Source organism: Phacochoerus africanus, chromosome 7, assembly GCF_016906955.1.
Source record: "Phacochoerus africanus isolate WHEZ1 chromosome 7, ROS_Pafr_v1, whole genome shotgun sequence".
In the NCBI taxonomy this organism is placed as follows: domain Eukaryota; kingdom Metazoa; phylum Chordata; class Mammalia; order Artiodactyla; family Suidae; genus Phacochoerus; species Phacochoerus africanus.
The window spans coordinates 65,855,032-65,865,548 of record NC_062550.1 but is presented as its reverse complement, the minus strand read 5'-3'; the positions used below and the strand labels follow the sequence as shown (position 1 = coordinate 65,865,548).

The following is a 10,517-nucleotide window of genomic DNA, read 5'->3' as shown; positions in this document are numbered from 1 at the left end:
ATGTAGTGATAGTATGATTTCTAGTAATTGATAATGTTACCAAGCATTGCTACTCTTCACCCTGGGTAAACCTAAGTGGTCTCTTGAGGCCAGGAGAAGACCGTAAAGCGTGCTTTCAGTTCAGAGAAGGCGACAGGCAAAGACCGACACGTCCAAGCCTGTGTTACCGCTGTTGGCACCACTCTAGGGATGCTGGTGCTCCAAACCCAAGGTCATGCAAAGTGGTTTTTTGCTGAAATTTGTATTCTGGCTCCCTAGATGGGGGCATGGGCTACCTTCTACCCTCAGTTGTGGGAATTCTATGACTTGTTTATTCCATCCTCAGAGTTGTAGTGCAGCCAGTGCACAAGAGTCCAAGGGTCCTCATTTCAGGTAGGGGCCTTCACTGGCCTTGTGCCCTGCCCTGATGTGATTTCCTGAGTGTAGCTTTTCTCATCTGGGGCAGTTTTCATGCCTGTTTTTTATTTTAATTTATTTTTTTATTTTTATTTTATTTTATTTTACTTTTTTAAAATTTTGTATTGTGTTCTTTTTTATGGCCATACCTGCAGCATATGGAAGTTTCTGGGCCAGGTGTCGAATTGGAGCGGCAACTGCAGGCCTACACCACAGCCACACAGGATCTGAGCCTCGTCTGTGACTTAGGCAACGTCAGATCCTTCACCCACTGAGCAAAGGCCAGGGATTGAACCCACATCCTCGGAGAGACAACGTCAGGTTCATAACCTGCTGAACCGCAATGGAAACTCCGCCATGCCTGTTTTAAAGGCTGTCATTAGAAGTGCTCAAAAACTACTTTTAGGCCACGTCTCAGTTTTCTATCTGTCATGGCTCAGGTGGGAAAACTTCTACTTGTTATTAAGGAACTTGGTTAATTCTAGCCCATCAATTGCTATAGCTGTAGAAATTTCTTCCATATTGTAACATGTATCCAGTTTAAAATTCAATCAGGTACCATGCTGTATTTTCCCTGTATTACAGGGTATTTCCATAAGAGACTGGAAGAGAAGACAAGTCATTTTTCACTAGACGTCTCTGCATTTTTAGACATGTGCTGCCATTTGCTTTGAAGGTACCTACTTTATCCCAGTGAAGGATTAAAAAATGAGCACATGTATGGCATTGCTCATCTCTATTCATGTTCCCTTTACACACTATCATCATATTCAGCCTTGTTTCACTTAAATCTTAATGTCCACCCTTTTTATAAGCACAAATATTGAAGAAGCCTAATTTTTGCTGTAAGATGTATTGAGCTATATATATGGTTCATTGCTTGAAAACAACTTAGCTGGATTTCCTTTTGTTCAACATCTGGAAGAAAACTATTATCTTCATTCTAAACCAGCACTATTGAATCAGCTTTCTGCAATGGTGGAAATATTTCCCATCAGTGCACCCAAAATTGTAGCCACTAGCTATAGGTGGCAACAGGGCACTCGAGAGTTGTCTAGATTTCTAAATTTTATGTAAGTATAATTGACCTGAATATAAATACTCAAATGTGATTAATCATGACTATATTGGACAGTAGCTTTAAAGCTATGGTCTGGATTTAGACATCAAAGTGTTTAGAAAAGAATATTGTTCACCACTGATTTTTTCTTTTTTTTTTTAACCTCCTATGTCAGGATTGGAGTGGCAAAATCAATACATATTTTAAAACAAACTCTTTGGTTACTTCTTGTTAAAAAATGGTACAGGTGTAGGTCATATGCACTAAGGAGATACCTATTTGTTATGTTTACACAAATGAGTAGCTGGACAAAGTATTACTCAAGGACTGATTTCAAAAGACCTAATGCTTGTGGTCAGTCAGAAGAAATTGTGTTGGAGAAGCAGTAAACAGGCAGTGAAGGAATAGAGAGCCACGACAAACATCCTAATTAGGGGAAAACTGTACTAGGAAGTGTAATGCATGGTTTCAAGGATGGGCTTTGGTGATGAACAAGAGAAAGTGAGGTGTGGCACTTGTCCACTGTGTAATGTTGGCAAGTTACATAGACTCCATAAGTGTCATCCATTTTACTACTAAAGTGGCAGTGATAACAATAGTTTTATAACTTTGAGGATACAATGTCTCCGATTAAATAAATACCACACATGTTAACTTTTCATATGATTAACTCCTCCCTGCATGAAAGCATAAAATTACACAAATGCAGAATGATGCAAATATTAAAAAAGAGCACCCTGGCATGCAGGAGAAAAAATACTTTGATAATGAACAAGTCAATAGAACTTCAGTCTTCCCAAATCCTCAAGAAAAGGAAATAACATGACTTTATTTATAGATGCCTGTGAATATAAATTGATACCACGAGGAGGCAGTATATAATACATTAAACAGGACTCTGGTACAGGAAGAGATTTGGGTATAAAACTTAACTATGTAATTCAGGGATTCTTTGACTTTAAACAAATCATGTAACCTTTTAAAGTCAAGTATAGGAGTTCCCATCATGGCTCAGTGGTTAACGAATCCGACTAGGAACCATGAGATTGCGGGTTCAATTCCTGGCCTTGCTCAGTGGGTTAAGGATCCAGCATTGGCTTGAGCTGTGGTGTAGCTTACAGATGCTGCTCGGATCCCACGTAGCTGTGTGGCTGTGGCATAGGTCAGTGGCTACAGCTCTGATTCGACCCCTAGCCTGGGAACCTCCATTTGCTGCGGGAGCGGCCCAAGAAATGGCAAAAAGACAAAAAAAAAGTCAAGTATAAAGTGGGAATAATGATGTCTGCCTTGACTGTCATATTAGAGCTTTCAGTATTACTCAAGAATTGTGTTAAACTATCTTCAAGTTTAATATATTATACAGAAAGTCCCCACTCTTCAGATTTTTGTTCCCAGAATCACTGCAGTTATGCTTTACTTGTTAATAAAGCAATAAATTCTAAAAGCAGTAGAAGCAAAATGATTCACTGATGAACTGACATTTACAAAATCAACAGCCACCCACCCTCCCTTGCCACCTGGCTTTAGCCTCCATCTGTGTCATGACACCCAGTACATCACGAGATGCCTTTCGCCAGCTGTCAGATGTGAACATGACAGTATAGTGCACACAGTGTACTATGCAAATTAAATTTGCTTTCAAAGTATTTAAGATTTTACAGGAGCCATGGAAGTAAAATGAAAGATTTGTTTAAATCACAGGCCAAGTTATTGACAAATGAGAGAACATTGGAGCTACACTAAGTTAATGATTTAACTATAGAAAATCAACAGGGGCGCCAAGAAGGTTGGTAGATGCTTCAAAGCAGAATGAATTGAAGAAGAAAGTATTAAGAGATGCTCTTGGTTAAAAGTAAACTTGGAGGAGTTCCCATTGTGGCACAGCAGAAACGAAGCCGACTAGGAACCATGAGGTTGCGGGCTCCATCCCTGGCCTCTCTCAGTGGGTTAAGGATCCAGCATTGCTGTGAGCTGTGGTGTAGGTCGCAGATGCGGCTCAGATCCTGCATTGCTGTGGTTTTGGTGTAGGTCAGCAGCTACAGCTCCAAATAGATCCCTAGCTTGGGAACCTCCATATGCTGCAGGTGCAGACCTAGAAAAGGCAAAAGGACACAAAGGAAAAAAAAAAAAGAAAAAAGTAAACTTGGAAAGTTATTCTTTTTTTTTTTTGCAAAAATGATACAGCATATGATCATATTACAAAAGCCAAACATGAGGTATAGTTGCTATCCTGATATTAAAAAATTAGGTTGAGGAGTTCCCACTGTGGTTCAGTGGGTTACAACCCAACTAGTACCACGACAATTTGGGTTCGATCCCCGGCCCTACTCAGTGGGTTAAAGATCCAGCATTGCTGTGCGCTGTGGTATAGGTCATAGATGTGGCTCGATCTGGTGTTGCTGTGAGCTGTTTTGTAGCCTGGCAGCTGCAGCTCCAATTTGACCCCTAGCCTAGGAACTTCCATATGCCGCAGGTGTGGCCCTAAAAAGACAAAAAAAAAAAAAGTCATTGGTAAAGTTTCTCGTAAGATCAAGGAAAATTAAATAAAGACATTTATGTGGTATAGAGGTATAGAGGATCTTTGGGAAAACTTTTTTTAAGAAACGATGTAGCTATCTATAGTTTGAAGAGTCCAGGCTCTGCATCAGGCCACACGGATGCAGATTCTAGTGCTAAAGCTATGTGGATTAACTTGTTCTCTCTGCCACTCAAGTTTCCTCATCTGGGTGGGGCTAACAGCCCTTGGAGAGCATTGACTAACTTGTTCTCTGTGCCCCTCCATTTCCTCATCTATAAAATGGAGATAACAGCCCTCGGAGAGTGGTTTGAATGGTTGAAGGAGATAATGTCTCTGCAATATTTTATGTGCTCAATACGATCTCAAAAATCATATGAATTATTTAAATACATAATAGAAATCATAAAAATATTTATTTTCGTTAGTTCCAAATAGGTGAAAACTTCTCTCATCTCTTCCATTTCTTGCCTCCGATCATATGTGTGTATACATGAACAAACCACTTTGAATGAACCGGATTTTATCAGTGCCATTCATGTATTTGTTTGTTCAACACATATTTGTTAAAGCTGCATTTGTCAGGCATTCTACTAGAAGATGTAAATCCAAAGATGAAGAAAAAACATCCCTGATACTTACACAGATAACTCAATCTTCATATGGTAAGTACAAGGATATAAGAATTCATAGTTACTGAATGGTCTGGAGATCAACCTTAGTTTTTACTCTACCTGACTGACTAAATCACTGAGGAAGATTCTTAATAAGCCGAATGGTCTGGAGATCAACCTTAGTTTTTACTCTACCTGACTGACTAAATCACTGAGGAAGATTCTTAATAAGCCGAGATCCATGTAGGTACAGAAGGGACTCAGAATAATTGCACAAATAACGTGCAGAAATAAATGGAAAGTGTCTGATTTGTTTAAAGGTAAGACTTAGAGGATTTTTTTCATGTTCTAAGTCATATATTCCTTTAATTCTCTTAAAATAAGCATGTACTGCTTTGAAAATCACCCACAGAAACGAGTGAAGAGTTTTGTTCGTGTCTCCAACATAGAACTCTCATTAGCCATTCTGAACCACCACAGGCTGGGGAAATGCAGGAGGCCCAATGCTGAAAGTCCCGAAGTCTGATGGGCGCCCCAAGTGAATGCACTGCTGACAGGCTTCGGCACACCCTAAGCCGACCACAGAGCCCCGCCTCCAACATCTCTGAGTCCGCCGCCCCCCACTGCAACCCCTGCCCCGGTTTGGACAGTTGCTCAAACGCTGACAGCTCCCTCTAGTGGCAACGTTTGCTTTCTTTACACGTGGGGATTGAAGAAAAGGCAATTTGAAGACCAACAGGAAACACGCTAAAGACTAGCCTGGTTTTAATGAAAATGCAAGTGGCAGGGCAGCCCATGCAGTCTTCCGGATACTTGCTACTAAAGACCTATAGTGAGAACTATTGTAAAGATACAGGAACTGGGGAGGGAGGCAAAAAGGTGATGGTGATTGTCTGTTAATATTCTTTGCAAGGCCTAGATTAAAAACAAAACATAGAAGTTAAAGTTAGATATAAGTAAGGGGCAACTAAGAAGCAAGACCTTAAATGGTCTCTAGCATATCAAAACTAATTCTGCAAAATCAAATTTATTATTACCAAAGGGAAGCATAGTGGGGAGGGATAAATTAGGAGTTTGAGATTAACCTATACACACTACTATATGTGAAATAGATAACCAGCAACAACCTACCACATGGCACAGGGAACTAACTCTACTCAATACTCTTTAATAACCTATATGGGAAAAGAATCTGAAAAATAATGGATATATGTATGTGAATAACTGAATCACCTTGCTGCACACCCAATACCAAGACAACATTGTAAATCAACTGTACATGTTTTAAAAAATAAAGTTCTCGCAGCTCCCGTTGTAACTCGTTGGTAATGGACCCTTCTAGTATCTATGAGGCAAAGGGTACCTTCCCTGGCCTAGCTCAGTGGGTTAAGGACCCAGCGTTGCTGTGAGCTGTGGTATAGGTCACAGATGTGGCTTGGGTCTGGCCTTGCTGTGGCTGTGGTGTAGGCCCAGAGCTGCAGCTCCGGGTCGACCCCTAGCATGGAACTTCCAAATGCCATAGGTGCAGCCCTAAGAATGAATAAATAAATAAATAAATAAATAAATAAATAAATGTTTTCTTTTTTATGTTGTCATAAGTCTTTAGTATTTTAAAGTAAAAGATACGGAGTCATGTATCTCAAATAGTTTACCAATTATGGGGGTGTAATTTTCCAGAAATGGGGGAAGATTAAGATTTATAATACAACCAAGATAAAGAATATATAAGCTTTGTTTTTAAAACCTCATAATAGATTTATATTTATAATACGAAACATATGCTAAATATTTATAAATAGATTTATATAATAGATTTTCAGTTTAATAATGTAATTACATTTTTTAAAATGTCATAACATTAGGTATTCAAACAAGTATGTATATTCCTGATGGTTAGGGGACAAGGATAAGTTTAAGGGACAAATTTTAAGATAGCCAATTTCCTTATATGTTCTTTTCCAACAAATAGTCTGCTTGAACAATTTTTAAGAAGTACAGTTAAAATCTTGATAAGAGTTCCCACTGTAGTGCATTGGGATCCGGGGATCTCTGCTGCTCCCAGCCCCCTACAGTGGGTTAAAGGATCCAGCACTGCTGCAATTGTGGCTCAGATCTGTTTCCTGGCCCAGGAACTCCATATGTCAAGGGGTGGCAAAAAAGAAAATAAATATATTAGTACAAATTTTTATTGGAAAGTGGGATAGAAATATTAATTCAAAGGAAAAAGGGAATAAAGTAAAATGCTTGATCCTTAAGGAAAAGCTTTTAAAATGTGTTTTATATAGATATTGGTGCATACCAAATCACAATTATATATAGATACACTTTTCAAAAAACTAATCCTGGAGGGTGACTAAGGGCTCCTTAAATCTGTGGATCTACGAGATGAGCAGAGGCCGTCTGAGTACTTAAGACAATGATAATCAACAATTTAAATGAACACAGATGTTAAAATCCACACATCCTGATAGTGGCCCTTCAACAAGTTCTCCTGGGAAGCTGGCATCCATAACACCAGTTTGAAATGTTGCCTCAGTAAGTATCTCGCCATCCTAAATGCAGAGATGATGTGACCTGACCTGGTTTGTATTGATTGTTTACTGAAACAATTTCCAACCTTGGAGGTCAGAGAATCCTGACCACTGGCGAGAAGAGGAAGGGATTTCCATTGATTTTTCCCAGAGCCTCTGGGAGGACAGCATCATCACTGGCACAGAGTTCAGGTCCAGAAGTCAAAGACAAGAGCATGAGCCACTCCGCCAGTCCTTCTTCCAAACAGCCCAGTTTCTGGCTCCGCCTGTGTGTTTTCAGTCTCAGATGAGGAGTCAATTAGGACAAGTCTAGTGTTAAAGATGCCCCAGGATAGACTTCCTGGATTTTAGAGGTTTGTTTGTTTGTTTGTTTTTTTTTTTTTATCATAAAACCATCAGGTTAAAAAAAGAAGAAGGGATCTTGTGTCAAACTTTTATCTATGAAAACTCAATTAACTTGAACAGATCAAATATAACCTTAACCCTGGACTCCTGTGCATGGAGGAACTTGGATGGCATCAAATGAGCAGGGATAGAAACACCCACTGTGGGGAGGGCCACGCTGGCCAGCCCTGCCTCCTTGCTGGTCCATTTCTCTGGCTACAGTTTCACAATTATTATCCAGATTTCAACAACCAGTTTTTCCTTGAAACCTTTTTGAGGAATCTACTAAGTTCTTTCTGTTTCAGTGGTGCACAAAATTTCCCCTGCTGCTTTATCCCTTTAAAATGTAGACTAGAAGCCTATCCCAGACCTCCCAGGTCACATCTATTTAAGAAAGACTTAAATGTACTGTAAACATACCGACAAGTTTTGCAGGAAATACTGTTTGCTCTGTAAGCACACCATGCATGGCCACAGAAGCTCATCCGTTTGTTGATGCCAGGCGGGAGACAGAGTCAAGCTTTCTGGTGGAAAAGTCCCTTCCCTAACTAAGAACATCAGTATCAGTTTGTTTTTTGATCGAATTTAGATTTGGGGTGTACTGTCTTGTTATGTGTTTCTTCAATTTCTCATGCTCCAATTTTCTTGATGCTCCAGGAGATTTAAAATCATAATCAGTTGTGATTTAAAGTATCATTCCTTTGGGCCCATGCTGATTCTTGAGAACATGCTATGGAACGGAAATGGCTACAACTAGCAGACAATTCTGTTGTCTTAGCTCCCCCAGAGGCACAGGAGTAAGGAGTAAGGAGTAAAGACTGTTCTCCACGTCAATCCCTTTACAGATTCCAAACCTCAAACAGTCACAGACAGAAGTCTGGGCAAGCAGGATGGACCTATTTGCATATCCTCTGACGTCGTCCAGGGTCTTGCAAAGTCCAACCCAGCTGGCATTCACGGCATATAACATAGGGTATAATATATGAGTAGGAGCCATATCAGCTCAATGGCATTTAAGGTGATCTAATGGGGGAAGGGGTGGTCAGACCATGTAAGGGATAAAGCGGTTTTGGCACTGGGAGCTGCAGCTGGCCAAGGTAACCTAACACTACCAAATCATGAAGGATTTTGTCACGTGATTCTCTGTTTTTTGGAGTTTTTCTGGACACAAACCCTTAACCGACATCAATTCGTATCCAGCGAACACAACTGGACGTCCCCCCCCCCTTTTTTTTTTTGGTCAGCAAATTCCAAATTCTCTGCAAACTCTGCCAGATGGAAATCTCTGTTTCTGATATTGGACTTGATTTTGTGTAAAATCTGTTCGCGTTGTCCACATAGTCAAAGATGAGGTTTGGCATGTATTTACTTGAGCCAGGGCTGAACTGAACAATGTGACTGGGGAACAGCAGTCCGATCAGGTCAATGAGAACTAAGAGAGCTTGCTCTCAAGCCCATGGTGTTGATGAGAAGAGGGGACTCCCTCTTGTAGGAGCTAAACACATACTTTATTATCGCAACACAATTCTCAAAGTTGTGTTTACAAGAAGGTTTCTCACAATACCTCATTTTCCGTGGTGTCCTCTGGTGGGTGAACGGTGGTTCTGGAACTGGTTCTGTAATAGTAAGTTAAGCAATGCAACCTGGAGCAATAAATTCTGCCTGTCTCAGATCACATTACAAATTGTCAATGCCAGCTATACTCTTTAACAACTGGTTAATCAGTTGTTAGAGTCGACATTTCTTAGGATCAACATTCTAAGAAATGTTGACTTCTCAATGTCCGAGAGTCACAAACCAGAATGACAGGTCAGCCTTCTGCTTCTTCACCATAAGCTTGCAGTAGCCCCTGCAGGATCTGGAGCTGGGGCAGGGCCATGGCTGAGGATGGGCTGGGGCAGGGCCTGGCAGGCTGCCAGCCATGTGGAGCAGGATGGACGCCTCTTGAGCTGAGGATTTTAAAAGCTAAGATGTACTACGCATATGTCGTATGGTAGACCTACAGCAAACACATTCTCCATCTTCAGAAATTTAAAGAAAATACTTTAATAAGCTTTGGTTCATATTCTCTCTCTTTTTCTTTCTTTCTTTTTTTTTTAAGCTCCTGTAGGAGAATAAAAAGTTCTGGGACATAGACAAAATGATTTTTCCAAAATCTCTTTTCTGATATCAAATCCTTTTTCCCAGTAACAGGGACTAAGTATAAAATGAAGGTCCTCTTGATTGAATTGGAATTTTAAGAATATCCAACAAATGCACAGTCTTCTCAAGTTTACATGGATGATTCACCAAGATAAATCACATTTTGGGCTACAATATATGCAGTAACAAATTTAAAAGCATACAAAGCATGTTCTGGGAATAAAGTAGAGTGAAACTGGATATCAACAACAGAAAGATTGCTGGAGAATTCCCAAATACTTGCAGCTTAAAGAGTATTTTATTTTTTTATTTTTTGCTTTTTAGTGTAGCACCTTAAAGCTGATACTTTAAGGATGCAGTGGGTTCAGTGGAAGAAAGATGAGGAATGCATGTTCTCAGCAACGATGATGTGCTAAAGGCCCTGAGGTAAGTGACCTTTTCACTTGAGAAAGGATGAAGGTCAGTATAAACTGAAGTGTAGAGAGGAAAAGGAAGCATGAGAACTGAAGCCAGAAAGGTGAGGAGGATCCAGGTGCTTTTATTTTTTTTTTTTTTAGGGCCGTACCTGTGGCATATGGAAGTTCCCAGGCTAGGGGTAGAATTGGAGCTCCAGTTGCAGCTTACACCACAGCCACAACAATCCAAGGCACATCTGTGACCTATGCTGCAGCTTGTGGCAATGCTGGGTCCTTAAGCCACTGAGTGAGACTAGGGATCACAATCACATTCTCATGGATACTAGCTGGGTACTAACTCGCTGAGCCACAGCAGGAACTCCCAGGTGTTTCTTACATGATGGCAGCAGTTGGAAACCTTACACTAAAGGACTGTCTCTTAAATTGGAGCTAGATAATGTAATGACATGTGTCCTAGAT

General features: G+C 40.3%; 1 pseudogene; it reads right to left on the bottom strand.

The window, feature by feature from the left end:
• Window positions 1-8,063: 8,063 nt before the first annotated feature.
• Window positions 8,064-9,322, bottom strand: LOC125130421 (polynucleotide 5'-hydroxyl-kinase NOL9-like; annotated as a pseudogene).
• Window positions 9,323-10,517: the final 1,195 nt, after the last annotated feature.